This window comes from Meriones unguiculatus, chromosome 15 (assembly GCF_030254825.1).
Source record: "Meriones unguiculatus strain TT.TT164.6M chromosome 15, Bangor_MerUng_6.1, whole genome shotgun sequence".
NCBI lineage: Eukaryota > Metazoa > Chordata > Mammalia > Rodentia > Muridae > Meriones > Meriones unguiculatus.
Genome location: NC_083362.1, coordinates 19532284 through 19552213, shown reverse-complemented (window position 1 = coordinate 19552213; position 19930 = coordinate 19532284).

Genomic DNA, 19930 nt, shown 5'->3' with positions numbered 1-19930 from the left:
AGATCTATCATCAGCATCTGGAGAAATTTCATGAGTCCAGCCGGTTTTGTCTGTCTGTTTGTTTGCTTGTTGTATATTTAATGTTTTTATTTTAAACAGATTTGCATCATTTTCCCCTTCTTTTCCTCCCATACATGTATATTTATATGTATGTATTTGCATGCACCAACACATATACACAAATAGATATAGATAGATTGCTGGATGGATGGACGGATAGATAGATAGATAGATAGATAGATAGATAGATAAACAGATAGATTGAATGATTGATTAGAGCCTATTTCCATTATTCGAATTTATATGGTTTCAGAGCAGAGCACTAGGCACTGGATAATTAGTCAAGGGTATCACCACTAGAATCTGATTCTTTTGTTTTTTCTTTAATTGTTATTTGCTTGTACTTACTTGTGTAGAGGGAGACTGTGCAAAATTTCCCCTTTCATTCTTAACATATCCAGTGATATTGCTCTTGCTCTGGTCTTATAGTGTCAAATCTTTTTTAACTTACATTGAGACAAAGGCATGTCTCATGCATGGGCCAGCTGTTTAAGTGAGGTTATGGTCAATCCGTGATGACTACAGTCTTTACTAATGTAGATAGGCTACCTTGAAATTAAATATATATTTTTTTCAATCCACAGGACTCACAGAGCTTGTTTCAAACTTACAAACAGGCTTCATTTCTGGGAGAAAATTTTATTGCCTTTTTGAGTTGCTAATGAAAAGCAAAACGATTTTGATTTTAATTTTATTTTTGTCTTCAAACTCACTACAAACAGTGCACTAATAAATGTTCAAATCACAGATGGCTCATCCCAATGGCCCAACTTTGAATTCCTTAAACACTATGAATTTTCTAATACCACAGATAATGCAGATTTTAATTTTTTATTGCATTTATTATTTACTTTTCAGTTACGTGTTTGTGTTTCTGTACAGTATGTATACAGTAAACTGAAGAGGAGAAAAGAGAGTGTTGAATAAGCTGGAGCTGCAGTTACAGGCATGTGTGCTACAGGCTGCCTTTAACATGGGTATGGAAACCAACCATAGTTCTTCTGTAAGAAGATGTGCTTTTAAACACCAAGGAATATCTCCAGTCCCTTCAAAATTTTAGTAAATAAAACCACAAAACCTTACAACACATACACATACCACCTTCATGGTTTCTTTTTTTCTTTATATGTTTTTAACTTCCAAATGAGGATTGTATGACTTGTAGAACTTTTCTAGTTTTTGTGAGTTCATATATTTATTCATTGCCAGTAGCCAGTCCCAGCAATGGCCACATCTTGCAAAGTAGATAAGGACTTAGCAAGGCTGGAGTGAGTCAGCTACTGGGGTCAGGGAGTCTGGAAGCCTGACTGACTAGCAGTCAGAGTGCTCCTTGAATTATACAGAACTCAACTTACAGAGATACTTTCAGTTGTTATAAAACTTAGACCATGTCATTTTTGTCCCCAGAAATGTATTTTAACTTCTTCTTGGTCATATGTTTAGTCATCGTTGACAAATCATGACAGAAGAAAATTATCTTTTACAATAATTTTCCCTCATCAAATCCTTAAACCAATTTTTTCTTGTTTTTATTTCTTATTATCATTTGCTACAATTTATTCAATTTGTATTTCTGCTGTGGCCACCTCCCTCATCTTCCCCCAATCCCACCCTCCCTCTCCCTTCTCTCCCTATGCCCCTCCCCTAGTCCACTGATAGGAGAGGTCCTCTTAGTGTTCTGTCTGACCCTAGCCTATCAGGTCTCATCAGGACCGGCTGCATTGTCTTTCTTTAATAATCTTGTGGTTTCAAGCAAACTAGACAGAAAGAAAACCTCCAAGCCACCCTGGGCAGGTTGCCATGTCCCAAATAGTATTATCAACTCTTAATGCTAATTGTCCTTATGCCCAAGAAAAATCTTCAGGCCAAAGCTGCTGCAGTTATTCAATTTCGGGCATAATACAATGTTTATATTTACATATGTGTATAATTGGTTTATATGTCTAGTCTTGGTATTCTTTTGTTCCTTGGTCATAGAACGCCCTGTACAGTGGCCCTGTAAAACATACATTTCTAGAAAAGGGGGGCACCTTAATACTTCATTATTTCATCATTTATCTGCATTCTTTGCCCATCAATATAAACACTTGTGTAGGACAGCGATAGCTTGAGCCAATCTAACTTTGTTGTGTCCAATCTTTTAGTTCCCATAACCACCTGTAGAAAGAGGCTCTTCATTTGATCTTTTGCTAATGCTAATGACTCTAGCCTACCACATTTTTTTTTTACCTTTTTAAATTTGCTTTGTTCTGATTGTCTTGTTCCTGAGTAAGAACAGGGACAGATATTCCAAGAGTATCTTGAAGTCAGAGCCTCATGAGGAGACCTTTGATGTCTTTATTTGAGTCATAACCTCCAGAGCATAAGGAAGCTCTTCATGTAGGCCAGAGAAAAATTTCCCCCTAAAAGCGTGGATGTGGGGGCAGGAGGGGAAGGGGAAGGGAGGGAGGGAGTGTGTTCAAGGCTGTCCTGCGGCAGCTTAGAAGTACTCCTGCTGGAAGAAGGCATAAAGGATTCTTAAGAAATTTTCCATCAAATCCATATCCCCAAGTTGTACAAATATTAAAAAGCCTGCAAGCACGCAATACATGGAGGTCAAAATGGCAATTACATCATGTGACTCAGCATTGCTGGATCTAGGTCAAACAGCTGTTCTGGCATTATGACTTTTGCTGTTTGTTTTAGATATGGCTGTGCCAAATTATTGAACAAATAAGTATTTGTTTCTTTATCAAAAAGCAAGTACTGAGTGATAAAGAATAAAATGTGAACCACATAAAGTTAACTCACTTCAGTAAGTAATGAAAACCCTAATGGCTGAGTTTGCATTGGACCCCAGTTTTAAGATGGAGGATTGTTGTTTTCCTCCCTCTTTCCCCTTCTGAACTTTAGGAAGAGAGGAAGAAAACACAGGAAATCCTCACAAAAGTTTAATCAAACAGACAAACAAGCAAATGTTACTGAGATTACTTGCTTTTTGATCAATCCTAGGTCTTCAGTTTCTTGGGATTTAGCTCTGGGGAACAGGCAGAATATGGTACACAATACCTTCTTATGAGACAATACAGAAGATAAGCGAGGAAAGCCAGACAGAGCACTGCAAGCACTGAGTATCAGAATGCATTCTAACCAGTGCAAAAAGCTCTTTTACTCCTTTTTTTTTTTTAAATTATACATAGCATAATTATTTTATTTTTTTTTCTTTTTATTTTATTTTTTTTTATCAGTTACATTTTATTAACTCTGTATCCCAGCCGTGTCTTTTACTCCTTTTGACAAGAAACTGAAGGGAAAATTCTCCACAATGGTTATAACCACACTGATTATTTTACATCACAAGGAATATGTTATTTTTATATTTTTTGCTGTGAGATGATAACATAACTTCTAGAGTACTTGAAAGAAAAGCTAGCAGGGTGTAATGTTATGTTTCCTATTGTGCAAAAACAATGGAATCCTTGTATAAGAAATGGAAAGGAAAATGGACATGATCTCCTTACACGCTATTATGAACCATTAAGAACAAGTGGGAAGAAAGTGTAAATTGTTTACTTGTCCAGAGATTTTCAAAACAGCTGTAAGAGTAGGGTTTTTTTTAATCATAAAGGAAGTTTAAGCAGAAAAAAAAAACTTAAGAAACTATTTTATGACTCCAAAGTGAAATATGTAAACTGTAAGAAGAGAAAACTTGGAGAAGAATGTAAAGAATGAAGATAGCAAGATTTATCTCAGTTTCTCTATCAGCAGATTGTAAGGTAGTTTAATTCCCTTCAGATTCAACATTGGAGAGTAGATGTGTTTGTCTTCTCATACTATTTATACAACATTTTAGTGCCATAAATAATTGAGGTTTTCTAATCTGAGTTGTATTTTTTATCACACTAATATTGACTTAATTGTAGAAGGATGAAACTAAGATATAGCAGGGTTTCAATTAGATTATTGTATGCAAAGCCTGTGTTTTATAACCAAACATTGGAGTTACTGCATAATTAGTGGCAATTTTCCTGCTTTTGTCTAAGGAACATGAGAAGAAACATGATGTGGGCCAGCAAGCCAGCTCCACTACGTTCTAGAGGATCAGGAATGTCGCACCATGTAACACGTGCTTCACAGGAATTATGATTCCATCTGAGGCGCTAAGGTTTACCCTACAAATTAGCCAGAACCTAGGAAACACATGTACAATAGTGATCAATGTTCCCAATATTAATAAAATAATGGTGAATCAAATTGTGAATGTGAAACACTGACAATGTAGTTCTTGTATACCTTAGAGTAATCATTATTAGCAACTTTGAGAAGCACAGTAGGTTGCAATAGTTCATAATTTATTTTCTCTAACCTGTATCAGTAAGATTCTTTCGTAGGGAGGGTAAAAGAAAATATCTCATGGAGTATAGACAGAGAAGATTGTATACCAACAAGATTTTTCATATGCTTCAAATTTTCAGTTTGTTCAATTGGACTATATCTCAAAATTAATAATAAATCTAAATAATATAATTTTATAAAAAATTTCTGTTGTATTCCCCCTACTTGTTATGATGACTGAATAAACATTCAATTTGGCTCATTTACAAGATACAATAACACTTATTTTCATTATTAATGACACCTTTTAAATACAGGCTATCTGTCTTCAAGCACTCTAAATAATTTCTAATCACCACATGAGTCTGAAATTCTTGGTTATACAAAGCTTTTATTGGATTCAAAATTCACAGTTTAAATCCATGTAGAGAAAAACTTTATTGATTTAGGTTTAAGCAAATGGGAAGTATAATGATTAGGAAGCAAAACAAAATCTTATAATGTTCAGAGAGAGAGATGGAGAGAGCAGACACTTATTGATAAGCAGATGAATAATTCAACTGCCTAGTAGGATCAAATCTCAGTAAAACAACCTTAGGATACATTGCTTTTACTATTCCAATGAACTCTTTTGACCACGTGGCATATGAAGGATAGTATATGGTATTTTATGAGATAAATTGTGTTTCATATGAATTTTTCTTATTTCTTTATGGTCTAGATATTTCAATTAAGTATTTGTTATTAATAAGAAAAGAATTCATTAAACAATGGGTTAGGTACATTTATTGAAATTTTCAGTTATTTCTTCTTTTGATTTGTCTATTTTAAATTTGATTTTCAGTACTTGGAAAACAATCCTTTGGAATTCCTTCCAATGCAAAGTCATTTTTTTTTATTTTATTTTTTAAGTTTTTTTATTTATTATTTTTTTTATCAGTTACATTTTATTAACTCTGTATCCCAGCCTTGTCCCACTCCCTCATCCCCTCCCAGTCCCTCCCTCCCTCCCTCATCTCCACCATGCCCCTTTCCAAGTCCACTGATAGGGGAGACCTCCTCCCCATTCATCTGATCCTGTTTTATCAGGTATCTTTAGGACTGGCTGCAAAGCCCTCCTCTGTGGCCTAACAGGACTGCTCCTCCCTTCGGGGGTGGGGAGACCAAAGATCCAGTCATTGAGTTCCTGTTAGAAATAGTCCTTGTTCCCCTCACTTTGGGAAATCAATTGGTTACTGAGCTATCACAGGCTACGTCTGAGCGGAGGTTCTAGGTTATATCCATACATGGTCCTTGGTTGAATGTCAGTCTCAGAAAAGACCCTGTGCCCAGATATATTTGGTCCTTGTGGAGCTCCTATCCTTTCCCCATCAGACTAACTCCCCTTCTTTCTTATGATTCCCTGTACTCTGCCAAAGGTTTGGTTATGAGTCTTAGTATCTGCTTTGAAACATTGCTAGTTAGAGTCTTTCAGGTGCCTTCTGATGTAGACTCCTGTCATACATCCAATGCACATCCCATCTGTCTTTCTAAGTGAGGATTGTCTTACCCCATGTCCGCTCTCTTGATTACCTTTTTTAGGTGTATAGATTTCATTATGTTTATCATATCTTATAGGTCTATAAAGGTGAGTATATACCATGTTTGTCTTTCTCCTTCTGGGATACTTCACTCAGAATGATCTTTTCTAGATCCCATTATTTGCCTGTAATTTCATGATTTCCTCATCTGTACATGGGTTCTATGTTATCTCCATGCATGGTCATTGGTTGGAGTAGCAGTCTCAGAAAAGACTAGTGGGCCCAGATTTTTTTGGTCCTGTTGTTATCTTTGTGGAGCTCCAGACCCTTCCATGTCTTTCTCTCTCCCCCTTCTTTCATAAGATTTTTGTACTCTGCCCAAAATTTGTCTATGAGTCTCAGCATCCACTTTAATACCCTGCTGGGTAGAGTCTTTCAGAGGCCCTCATGGTAGGCTCCTGTCTTGTTCCTTGTTTTCACCTTCTTCCAGTGTCTATCCATTTGCCTTTCTGAATGAGGATTGAGCATTTTACCCAAGGTACACTCCTTGCTTAGCTTCTTTAGGTGTACAGATTTTAGTATGATTATCCTATATTTTGTATCTAATATCCACTTATCAGTGAGTAGATACCATGTGTGTCTTTCTGCTTGTGGGATACCTCACTCAAGATGATCTTTTCTAGTTCCTACCATTTGCCTACAAAAAATGACTTCCTTGTTTTTACTTGCTGACTTCTGTTGTGTAAATGTACCACAGACTTTTGATGAATGCTTATATTTCCTTGGGGAATATAATACTATTTAGTCTATTTACCTGATTTTTATTTAATTTTGGTAAATGGAATCTATCAAGAAAATTGTCTATTTCATTTAGATTTTCAAATTTTGTGGCATATAGGCTTTTGTAGTAAGACCAAATGATTGTTCAGATTTCCTCAGAGTCTGTTGTCATGTCCTCATTTTCATTTCTGATTTTGCTGATTTGGAGTTTCCCTCTGGCTCTTAGTTTGTTTAAGGTTTTATCTATCTTGTTGATTTTCTCAAAGAACCAGCTCTTGTTTTCATTGATTCTTTGAATTGTTTTCTTTATTTCTAATTCATTGATTTCAACTCTGAGTTTGATTATTTTCAATCGTCTACTCCTATTGCATGTGTCTGCTATTTCTTCTTTTTTTTTCTAGGGCATTTAGGTGGCCATTAAGTTTCCTGAATGAGATGTCTCAAACTTCTTTCTGGAAGCATTTAGTGCTCTGAACTTTCTTCTTATCACTGCTTTCATTGTGTCCCATAAGTTTGGGTAAGTTGTGCCTTCATTTTCATTAAATTTTAGGGAATCTCTAATTTCTTTTTCTGTTTCTTCCCTGATCAAGCTGTCATTGAATAGAGAGTTGTTTAGTTTCCATGTGTATGTAGGCTTTTGTTATTTCTGTTGCTGAGGTCTAGTTTTGGCCATAGTGTTCAGAAAGGATACAAGGGATTATTTCAATCTTCTTGTATGTGTTGACGCTTGCTTTGTGCCTGACTATATGGTCAGTTTTGGAGAAGGTTCCATAAGGTTCTGAAAAGCAGGTGTATTTTTTGGTGTTTGAATGAAAGTTCTGTAGACATCTATTAGATCATTTTGATTTAAGACCTCTGTTACTGTCATCATTTCTCTGTTTAGCTTCTGTCTCAGTGATCTGTCCCTTGGTGAGAGTGGGGTGTTGAAGTCTCCTACTATTAAGGTGTTGGGATTGATGTGTGACTTAAGGTTTAATAATGTTTCTTTTACACATGCAGGAGCCCTTGTTCTTGATGCATAAATGTTCAGGAATGTGATGTCCTCCTGGTGGATTGTTCCTTTGATGAGCATGAAGTGGTCCTCTCTATCTCTTTTGATTAATTTTGGTTTAAAGTCTAATTATGAGATATGAGGATGGCTACTTCAGCTTGTTTCTTGTGTCCATTTGCATAGAAAACATTTCTCCAGCCCTTTACTATAAGGCAGAGAAATGTTTCTTGAATGCAGCAGAATGTTAGATCCTGCTTCTATAACCATTCTGTTAATCTGTATCTTTTTATTGTAAAACTTGGTTCATTGATATTGATAGATATTAGTGATCAATGACTGTTAGTTCCTTTTGCTATGGAGTTGGTGGTGATTGTATGATTGTGTGCTTTTTTATTTTGCTATTTTTTTTTTGTGAAGGTAATTTTATCCTGTGTTTTCTTGTGTGTTGTTGATATCTTTGTTTTCCATCTAGTATGTTTTGTAGGGCTGGGTTGCTGTGTATATGTTGTTTAAATTTACTTTATCATGGAATATTTTGTTTTCTCCATCTGTATTGATTGAAAGTCTTGTGGGGTATAATAGTCTGGGTTGGCATCTATGGTCTCTCAGAGTCTGCAGATATCTGCCCAGGCCCTTCTGGCTTTCATAGTTTCTCTTGAGAAATCTGTTGTGATTCTGATAGGTCTACCTTCATGTATTACTTGGCCTTTTTCCCTTGTTGCCTTTAATATTTTTTTCTTTGTTCTGTAGGTATGGTGTTTTGATTATGATGTGCCTTGAGGAGTTTCTTCACTGCTCTAGTCTATTTTGTGTTCTATAGACCTCTTATATTTTTATGGGCATCTCTTTAAGTTGGAAAAATTTTCTTCTGTGATTTTCTTAAAAATATTTTCCGGACATTGGAGCCTGTAATATTCTTTTTTATCTATTCCTATTATTTTTATATTTTTGTCTTTTCATGGCGTCCTTGATTTCTTGGATGTTTTGTGTTTGAGATTTTTCTGATTTTACTTTTTCTTGAGAGTAGTATCAATTTTCTACGAGTGTATCTTCAGCATCTGAGATTCTCCCTTCTTTCTCTTGCATTCTGTTGGTGATGCTTACCTTTGTATTTCCTGATCGTTCCTCTTAATTTTCTAGCTCCAGGGTTTTCGCTATTTGTGTTTTCTTTATTGATTCATGCCTTGCACCATTTCCTTAATCTGCTTGAATGTGGATTCCTGTATTTTCATGATGGCTTCTATTTTTTTTTGTTCATTTCCTCTTTCTATACCTCTATTTGTGCCTCTACTTGTGTCTCTATTTGTTTGGCTGTATTTGCTTGTATTACTTTGAGAGCTGTGTTCCTTTCCTCTTCATGTGTCTCTAATAACTGGGCAAGCATAGATCTGAAATCATGTTCCTGTGTTTCTGATGAATTAGAATATCCATTCATTTTGCGGGTTTCTGGTGAAACCATGATATCCTGATTTTTGTTGGATGTGTTCTTACACTGACCTCTAGGCATCTTCTTATCCATAACCTTTGCTGTTTGTTCCTGGAGTCTGTACTTCAGACTAGGTGTGTCTGCCTCTGGTGTCTGGAGTATTCTTCAGGAAGATGAGAGAAGACCACCTGTTTGAGAGTGGATGTTGGTGTTTCAGCTCTAGCTAAGGGCGGAAGGTCGCAGGTATGTGTGCAAGCACTGGAGTGTGAGTGGAAGTGTGCCTTGAAGGACAGGGTGCTAGAGCATGTAGATGCCTTGCAGGGTAGAGGGGAAGCCCTTGCGGGTGTGTTGGTGCTGTTCAAGGGTGCAATGTGCCTCCTGTTCAGGTGCCCTGAATGCCTCAGTGGCCCACAGGCCTGTGGGACTGTTCTCCGCCTATTCAGATCTGACTGGGCTGCACCCTCTTGACTACAGGAATTGTTTGCCTGGACTCCACTGGTAGACCCACAGCACAGGAGCTTCAAAGTTGAGAACACTGTCCCAATGGTCCCTATGTTTCCCAGAGCGGAGGTGTGGATAGGAGGGATCAGAAGTCTGGCTGGTAGCATAGAGGGACCTTGGATCTGGAGCTCTTCACACATTCACTTGAAGGTACCCTCACGTACTCGCATGCCTAATTGAAAAGCACAAGGACCCCGCTGTTCTTTACTCTCAGATTTGGGCCTACAGGGGAAAAGAAAAGTGTAGGAGATTGTCAGCTCAGTGGTGTCCTCTGTTTGGCCCCTGGGTAGGGAGACCCACACTTGGGGCAGCTGCCTCTGCCATCTCAGTCACCAAGCTCTGAAGCTCCTGCTTGGGGCAACCACGGCCTCTGCTGAGCAGGGAGGCCTATGCTTGGGGCAAGGGGAAGTGCATGGGGATTGAATATTTGCCACTCTCAAGCCATGGTGATGTCCACAGATGACCTGGATCCAAACTGGCCGTTTTACAGGTTGGCCCCTCTTGCACAGGAAGCCTCAATGTCGGTATTCTGGCTTCATCTACCCCCGCCCACCCCACTCACCAATTTCAGAGTTTCAGATCCTGTGTCCCTCAGATACTATGCATGCTGGTAGACACCATCTTGGATCTCTCTTATTTATAAACTTTTCTAGATAATAGAGAAAATTAGAAACAGTATATACGAAAACACATACAGAAGGAAAATGGGTGTATTATCTGACTAAAACTATATGGTAAATGACTTCATTTAAACAAATACAGTGATATATATTTAAAATTGGTCACAGATGTGATTGATGTTTTTTAGCTTGAAAGGTCCTTCTGAATTTTTGAAACAGTCTTAACGCATGGCTCATTCAATTTGGTATATTTCTTCTTTGAATTCTTCAGACGGCACTATTTTAATCAAAATTATAGAGAATTTGAAAAGAAAGATTAATTTAGAATTATGTGGTATAGAATTATGTGGTATAGAACTGATTAAGGTTCTAGGTTTTACAGTCAATGGACGTGTATTAGAATCCAGTGGTCCAACTTGGAAGTTAATAGTTACTATGAAGATGTAAACCATTTCCATCCATTTGTCTATGTGTCTATGAGTTTGAGATTGGAAAGGCAACTATTTCTCAGAGCACTTGACCTCTAACTGATGAAAAATAATTAATTTAGTTAAACAGCCACTTAAGAACAATAAATGTAGTTTTATAATATATGTCTAGTATCCACTTATAAGTGAGTATATACTTTCTGTTTCTGGAATAAATCACTCAGGATGATCTTTTTTAGTTCCCACCATTTGCCTGCAAATTTCATTGTTTCCTTATTTTTAATTGCTGAGTAGTATTCCATTGTGTAAATGTACCACAATTTCTGTATCCATTCCTCCATTGAGGGAAATCTGGGTTGTTTCCATCTACAAAAATCTGTACACCTAAAGAAGCTGAGCTAGAAGGAGGACTCTGGATAAGATGATCAATCCTCACTCAGAAAGGCAAATGGGACAGACATTGGAAGAAGGAGAAAATAGGAAACAGGACAGGAGCCTACCACAGAAGGCCTCTAAAAGACTCTACCCAGCAGTGTATCAAAGCAGATGTTGAGACTCATAAACAAAATTTGGGCAGAGTGCAGGGAATCTTAGGAAAGAAAGGGGAGATAGTAAGACCTGAAAAAGACAGGAGCTCTATAAGGAGAACAGAACCAAAATATCTGGGCACAGGGGTCTTTTCTGAGACTGATACTCCAACCAAGGACCATTCATGGATATAACCTAGAACCCCTGCTCAGATGTAGTCCTTGGCAGCTCAATATCCAAATGGGTTTCCTAGTAAGGGGAACAGGGACTGTCTTTGACATGAACTCAGTGACTAGCTCTTTGATCACCTCCCCCTAATGGGGGAGCAGCCTAGCCAGGCCACAGAGGAGGACAATGCAGCCAGTTCTGAAGAGACCGGATAAGCTAGGGTCAGATGGAAGTGGAGGAGGACCTCCCATATCCTTAAACTTGAAGAGGAGCAAGGGAGGAGACAAGTGGAGGAAGGGTGGGATTGGGAGGGAATGAGGGAAAAGGCTATAGCTGGGATACAAAGTGAATAAACTGTAATTAATATAAAAATAAAATTCAATTAAAAAAGAACAACAAATATTCTAGGAATCTTAACCTTCAAATTGCCTATTTCTTATTAAAATTCAACATTTTCCTTCTTATTTTAATAAGCAGCAATCCAAGGAGTGAAAGAGATGTTTATAATTGGCATTTAGCTCTTTGATTTTGTGTTTAGCAGACAAACATTGTTCTTGAAAGTATAAAGATAAGAAAGGCTTACTCAAATGATCTGTGCATGTGTTCTACTACAGCTCAAGTCATCAAAACACCTCAGCACAGAAACCAAAGAAATGATTAAGTATCACAGCAAATTATTTAAGAGTTGTGGATGGTAACTAGAATTTCATAGTCCAAAGAGAATTCAGAACAGAGAGAGAGATGCTTAGAGGATTTTTATCTTTTTGTCCTTTCTGATAGGTGACAGGTGACTTGTCAGAAAATGAATCCCAGATTTGATGCTCTCCTGACAAAAGAAAGGAATAAAATCTAGATTATAGGAAAATAAAGGGTAAGTGAAGGCAGAACATGATGAATTTTCGGTTTCTCTTCCTTCCTTCTTTTAAAAATTGCTGTAGTCTGTATATACAGGCTTCATTTAAAGTACTTCTTAGAGATTTTTATATAAGTAACCAATACCTTCCACTACTGTTTTCAGGTTTCAGGTTTCAGTTATATAAATTTGCATGGTTAATGCTAGCGATACTATTTTATCATTCCTCACAAGTAGAAGACAATGCTTTACAAGAGGATTATGTAAATGAAATGTCTTAATGAAGTAAGGAATTATAACTTTTTAGGGTAGATTTTGATTTGTATTGGCCTCTTGGGAAACACTCAGATCTGAAATTTTATCAAAATAGGTTCTATATCTTGAAATTAATCACCTTTTAAATGCTGATCATTCTTTCTGACACATAAGATATATTATATTATATGATGGATATTTATCATTAGTTTCACATGTAGAAAAACTTTGTGTATATATAAAACATATATGCTATTTTTGTTAAGAATCCAGGCAGTCCTGATGGGACCTGATAGGCTAGGATCAGACAGTAAGGGAGAAGGACTTCTGCTATCAGTGGACTAGGGGAGAGGGAAAAGGGAGGAAAAGGGGGGGAGGATGGGACCAGGAGGAAATGAGGGAGGGGGCTACCACCAGGATACAAAGTGAACAAATTGTAAATAAGTAATAATGATTCTGATCATAATAAAATAATCCCTATTTTTAAACTAGTACTTGAAGTCATGAGGCAGAGCACTGAGACGTCATTTGGAAGGGAGCACTAAAGTGAGGTAAAGTGTCATTACACCAGACATAGAAAAGTGAGCACTACAAATCCACCAGGCTCTCCTAGTGGGGCTTACGTCTAAAGAACACTGTTTTAGACAGGTGGCACGGAAAGCTCAGAGTAGAGGAAGAAGAAAGATGTGGGAATCTGCTGAGTAGAAATACTAACGCAGTGGGTAAATGAAAAATACAAATGAAGTCATGCCTAGACTCCTTGCCAAATCAAGAACATTTATGGCTTTGTCACACGCAACACAGAGACATAGAGAGTCATAATTTTAGGCCTTTTGGGTTGGTATAAATAAAAAAGACAAAAACAAAACAAAACAGAAAAACAACAACAAAAAAAACTCTCTTCCAATTACTCACTGTGTTACACCATTTGGTGTGTTTCCAATGCACTCTCTAGCATATGGACCTTTATTAAATCTGTAAAACCACCTCACTCCCCTTCAAGTTTCCACTTGATATGAATCATAGATTATGGGTAAAATTAAGCCTTCTCAGTAGATTTACCTGAGTGATTCTTGTGCCTGTATATATACATCCATGCTTGTAACATAAAAACATGTCTCTAATGTTTGTGTTTGTGGAGAATTATTTGTCTTGTAGCTCATTTGTTTATCACATTGTCTTTATGAACAGGTGTTATACATTCTGATTAATTTCATATTCTCATTTATCTTTACATTGAACCCAGTGAGTTACTTATCATTGTTATAATTTCACTTAGTGCTATGTAAGAGAGAAAATTAATACATCAGAATCTTAGAACTCTAGGGGGAAGATTTATTTCAGAACCACCCTCATTTTTAATAAAATAAAAATGGTCCCCCAAATAGAAAATTATACAAGAACTATACAACAGATATTTCCCCAGAGCTACAGGAAGGTGAAGATGGATGAAGATGGCTGAGATCCACCTGAAAACACCTTCCATGTGTCTCCCCACTGCTGTTATTTACAGATTTGTTCAACAAACATTTATTGAGCACCAGTGCTTCACCGGGGACACATTGATAGATAAATAAAGTTTTCTCTTCTAGAGGGGCTTACAATTCAATAAAGCCATGAAGGCTGTAAGTAAATAGTGGCAAAACTCAGCAAAACCATAGATCTTTCCCCGCTGCTCTGGGAACACAGAGAAGAAACAGCTAGTGAAACCATGCCCTGTTTATCAAAAGTTTGCTGAGAAACAAGTGCGCACAGATTATGTACTTTGTACAGATGGCTGAGAGCCAATCACAAATTCCCCGACACAGAGATTATAACCCTTTGAATGATGACACTAATAACACGACAGATATGATAGAAGTACTTTTACAAGGATTGTACGGTAACAGTGAAATTTGTCTTTAACGTCACTCACTGTAATCCTTTTACTTACTTTTAATATTCAGTCCATTTCATGTTCTTTAATTTCTCTCTGCATTTCCCATATGAAAAAAAAATGCTTGATATTTAAGTTTTTAAGTCTGGTTTGTTCAGTTAACACAATCATTCCTAGCACTGTACACTTTCCAGGAAAATATGTAACTTGATTCTTTTTGACGGGTGAGTAAAATATCATCATGTATCTTTGTGTGTCCTGTATTTTCTGTCCATTCATATATTCACTAGCACATATTTGGATTCTATCATCTGTTTATTGAGAGGAGCATAGCAGTGAACTGTAAGCATAAGCGGGAGTGTCACTCTTATGGAACACTCACTGATTCATCTGGGCACATAAACATGATTGGTACGTCTATCTTACAGACATACTGTGAAATTTTGAGTAACCTCAATATTTAATTCCACAGTGTACGGGCTTAGAGTACTACCAGTAATGTCTAATTTTTCTCTGCCCAAATTCTCATCATTATTGTTCCTATTTTTACAGAAGAAGAGAACGATTTAGTCTAGTATGAGCTGTTAGTAACTCGGTTTTGATTTTTATATAAATACATTAAACATCTTTTCATATGTTAATTTCTATGCCGTAGATCATTTAAAATGTGTCTACTGGGAGTTATAGAGATGGCCTAGTAATTCTGAGCACTCACTGTTCTTGCAGAAGAGCTGGATTCAGTTCCTAATTAATACTCACCTGTTAACTCAAAACCATTCTTAGCTCAGATTCAAGGGATCTGATATCCACATTGTGCTTAGTGGGCACTAGACATGCTCTTGGTTCAAGGCATACATACAGACAAAACATAAACCCATAAAATAAGTAAATTAAAATAACTAAATGTGAAAATAAATAAATAAAGGGATGCCAACTTAATTATATAAGAGTTATATGGTCTATTTAGTAATTGAGTTATTAGGTCTTCTACTGGTGTTTGTTTGTTTCTTTACAAATTAAGATATTAATTCCTTTAGGATGATTAGCTGTCCCAAGTGGCCTCTCAATTCTATGCTGTCTCTAGAACTCTGTAATTTCTTCTTGATGTACAGTGACTTTGAATTTCATGTGATCCCATGTCAATTCTTGCTCTTGCTTGCTGAGTTATAGCATACTAGGCATAAAGCCATTGTTTATGCTTATGTATTAAAGTATTACTATTACACATATGATTTAATCTGTCATTTCTAAGTTTGCAGCATTATATTAAGTCATTCGAACCAATCTGAACTGATTTTCACACATGATGTAAAGGTTCTAGGGCATGTGGGTAGGTTTAGAGGAAGAGGAGAAAAGGGGAGAATGTAATCAATACAATATCAAAAAATAATTTTTAAAATATTAGTGATCTAGGGGTGGCTTGTCAAATACCTCTCAAAGGATTACCAAGGTGGGTCTTCAAGAGGTCATACAAATTAACCACAGCTAACTAATATACAGAGCAGTGAATCTAAGTTCCAATGAATACATCTACAAAACACTCCGAAACCTTAGCCTCAGGGAACCTTACAGAAAAGGAGGTGGGAATATTGTAATTGCCTCAGGATCAGGGACAAAGCTGTGAGAGTATGTCTCCTAATAATATCTGAAACAATGCCCATAAAGTTTAATTGACATGATTGCATAAATGTGAGCAAAACAAGGATACTATGAATAAATATGAGAAAATAGATAGGGGAAAGGCCATGAGGATGAAACCCTATAAAAAGAACTACCAGCAACTAAGAAAATGTGGGAATGAAAAAGGTGCCCTTCCACGGAGAAGAAAGCAATGATTGGATGTACAGTGCCAAATGGCCAGCCTTGAAAACACACATATAATAAATAGTATCAATATTGAAAACCAGATATTTAATAATGTAACTTTATATACATATATAAACCCACATGAAATAATGAGTACTGGTGAAAAAAAGGAGACTGTAAATTTGGTAGAGAGTGTGGAAGGTAATGCAGGAGGGTTATGGAGGGAATAAAGGGAATAAATAAATGTAGTAATTAAATTATAATCTTGGAATGGAGAGATGGCACAGTGGTTAAGAACACTGTCTACTTTTCCAGAGGTCATGAGTTCAATCCCCCGAAACCACGTAGTGACTCACAACTATGTATACTGGGATCTGATGCCCTCTTCTGACGTGCAGATGTACATTAAACAGACGAACAAATTTACATATGCATATATAAATTCACATATACACATACATATATACATATATATAAAGTAAATAAATAAATTTATATATACATAAAGTAAATAAATAAATCCTTAAAATTATATAAAAATAAATTATAATCTCAAAAGAAAAATATGTCTTCAAAAGCATTAATAGTCTAGTAATGATAAGGAAAAAAAACTGGTATGTAGTTTTATGGTGGGAACCTAAAAAAAATGTTTGCCTCATATTCATGGCAAATGGCAAGGAACATTCTGAGTTCTTCCAGTTTTATCTCAGCCAGAGGTCAGAAATGACAGAAATATTTAGGGGCACTGGTTAATGTTTAAGGTTCTTGTTTTTGTCTTCTCCTTTCACACAGCAACTTCATGAGCACAGCTGCTTGGAATCTATGTATGATCAGATGTGCAGCAAGATCTCCAACCCAGACACTAAAATTATGAATGAGGCAACCAAACTAAGTAAATTATCTCTACATGCCCAATAAATTTACAGTCCATCATGGTCAATTCTTTCTTGGTACCTCAAAACACATTCTCCAAAATTGGCCACATACTCAGACAAATAATTATTCTCAAAAGAAAACAAGAAAATTGAAATGACACCCTTCATCCTGTCAACACCCTATATCCTATCAAACCACCGTGAATTGAAACAAGATATCAACAATAGAAAAAACAGAAAGCTTATACACTCATGGAAACTGAACAAATCCCCAAAGGAAAAAAAATGGGTCAAGATAAAAATAAAATAACAAATTAAAGACCTTAGAATTGAATGAAAATGAATACACAACGTGCCTAAATTTACCTGAAAAAAAAAAATAAAGGCTCTACTAAGAGGAAGTTCATAGCACAAAATGCCTACATTAAAAAAAAAGAGACCATATACTAACAATTTAAGTGCACCACTGAAATTTCTAGAATAAAAATAAGACATCAGATCCAAAAGTAGTAGATGCCAAGAAATAATTTATCTCAGGATTAAAGTTAGTTAAATAGAAACAAAAATATATACAAAGAATAAATGAATCAAAGAGTTGATATTTTAAGAAAATCTATAAAATTGATAAACACATCATATCCAACCAAAAGGCAGATAAGGACTATTAACAAAATTAGAAATGAAACATGGAACAAAACAACAGACACAGAGAAAATCCAGAGAATCAAATGTTTTAAAACTCCTTACTCCCTCCTAGATTCCATGGAGTTTCCATTGCAGTAGGTTTCTAACTCACCTCCGAAACGCCTCCAATTGTCTATACCAGTATTCTCTTCCTCCATCCTTTAGGCTCTTTAACTAGTACATTCTGACCCACCCCACAAAAACACCCATGGCCATATGGCTTTAAAGAAGAAATTTTTAAGACTTTGAAAGAAGAATTAGAGCCAATAATCCTCAAATCATTACACAAAATGGAAACAAAAGGAACATTTCCCATTTAAATTTATGAACCAACAGTCACCCTGATACCCCAAACACATAAAATCCCAACAAAAAAAGACAATTACAAACCAATTTCTCTTGTGAACACAGATGCATAAATACCTGAAGAGAATCCAAGAACATACAAAAAACATAAACTAATATAATCAAGGAGGCTTCACTTCAGAGGCTCAGGAATGGTTCAATATACTAAAATAATTGCATATAAACTACCATAAGTGAAAACTAAAAGACAAAATCCACATGGTCATCTTATTAGATGCAAAAAAAAAAATAGGACTTTGACAAAATCCAACATCCCTTCATTGTAAATGATCTGGAGTGTTGAGGGATACAAGAGACACGCACCAACATAATAAAGGCAGATTACAGCAAGCCCATAGCAAACTTAAATGGAAGGAAACTCCATTCCACTAAAGCCAGGAATAAGAGAAAATTGTCCAGTTTCTCCACAGCCATTCAATGTAGCACTTGAAGTCTTTTTTTTTTTTTTTTCAATGCAGTTTATTCAGGAACCTTGAACAATCATCTGACCCTGGGGAAAGCCAGCCCACAGCTTAAATAGCCTCTGGGTAGCCAACCCAGGCGTGCCACGTGGGCAATGCAGATAGGTCCACATACATGGAAGCAAGCCAGATCCTCAGCCTTAGCCAAATGTGGAATTGTTCGTGACAGAGAACACTCACCATCGGGAAGGTGGAAGGCGGAAACCAGCTCCATCTTTAAGGCACAGCATTCCGCAGCTCTCTACAGTTCCCCCTTTTTGTTTTAGACGCATCAGGCAAGAGTAGAGGTCTGATCTCTGATATTAGAAATAAATTGGGACTTTGTACCGATGTTCATTTACGTGTCATCCACCCAAAGAGCATCAGACCCGTCCGATACCTTTTTCTCAGAGGCGGGACCTGGGGTATCAACCCACATGCAATCAGACATGCTCTTCTCTGGGTCCAAAGCGGCTGACCCTGAGTGCAGTGCTTAGCCTCGCATCCTGAGCATAACATTTTAGCTTTTTATGGTATCCAACCATGCTTGGGGCGAATGTCCTGCTTCAATGGCTGTAAAGGCCTGAATGATCATGGCTGCATCACACTGTTGTGAGACTCTACTCTTGCATATATACCACAGGCAAACCAAGGAGACCAACACCAGAAGGCCTGCTAACACTCCCATGCCCGCCCATTCCTTCAGATGATTCATGGCTGCAGCAATCCATGATGATAATCCTCTGGCTAGTCCTGCGTCCACTCTGGTAGAATTTACTGTGACAATGGCCACTCTCAGCTGCTCCATCGTAGTATCGAATTCTCCAGTCCAATTACCTAAAATATAGCTAGACAATTGTTTAGACAGATTTGCAGCACAGGAAAAATTCTCATGTTATATGTTAGTGACTCAAAGTCCAGCATATTTTCATTGACAGCCAAGTTGAGCGATTTGCCATAGGGTATCAATTTGCTCCTGCACGAGGTCAATCCTCTGATTGAACACCATCAAGCTTCCTTTTAGTTGAGCATTAATTTCTTTATGTACAACTAAGGCATGAGCTACATTGGCTAAATGATTATTCAGGGTCTGAGCAGTCTGCCCAGTATGACTCATGGCTAATGCCCCGGTGGTAGCTCCAACAGCCGCCAATGAGATGGTAGTAACAATGGTGGCTGTATTTCCAAGATCCCTTTTCTGTCTGAAGAGAGTCATAGCGTGAGGGGCATCAATGGGCACAGGCACCCAGTGAGGCATGCGAGTAACCAGGGCATACCTAAATTTACTAGCATTCCAGCATTGGGCAAAAAAGCAAGTATCATTACCACAATTACTTGGCTCTATCTGGCTAATAATGAATAAAAATGGGGGATATAGACAAACAGGTGTGGGCTTATAGGAAATATTATGAGAAGCCTTAACCCCCTCTTTGAAACAT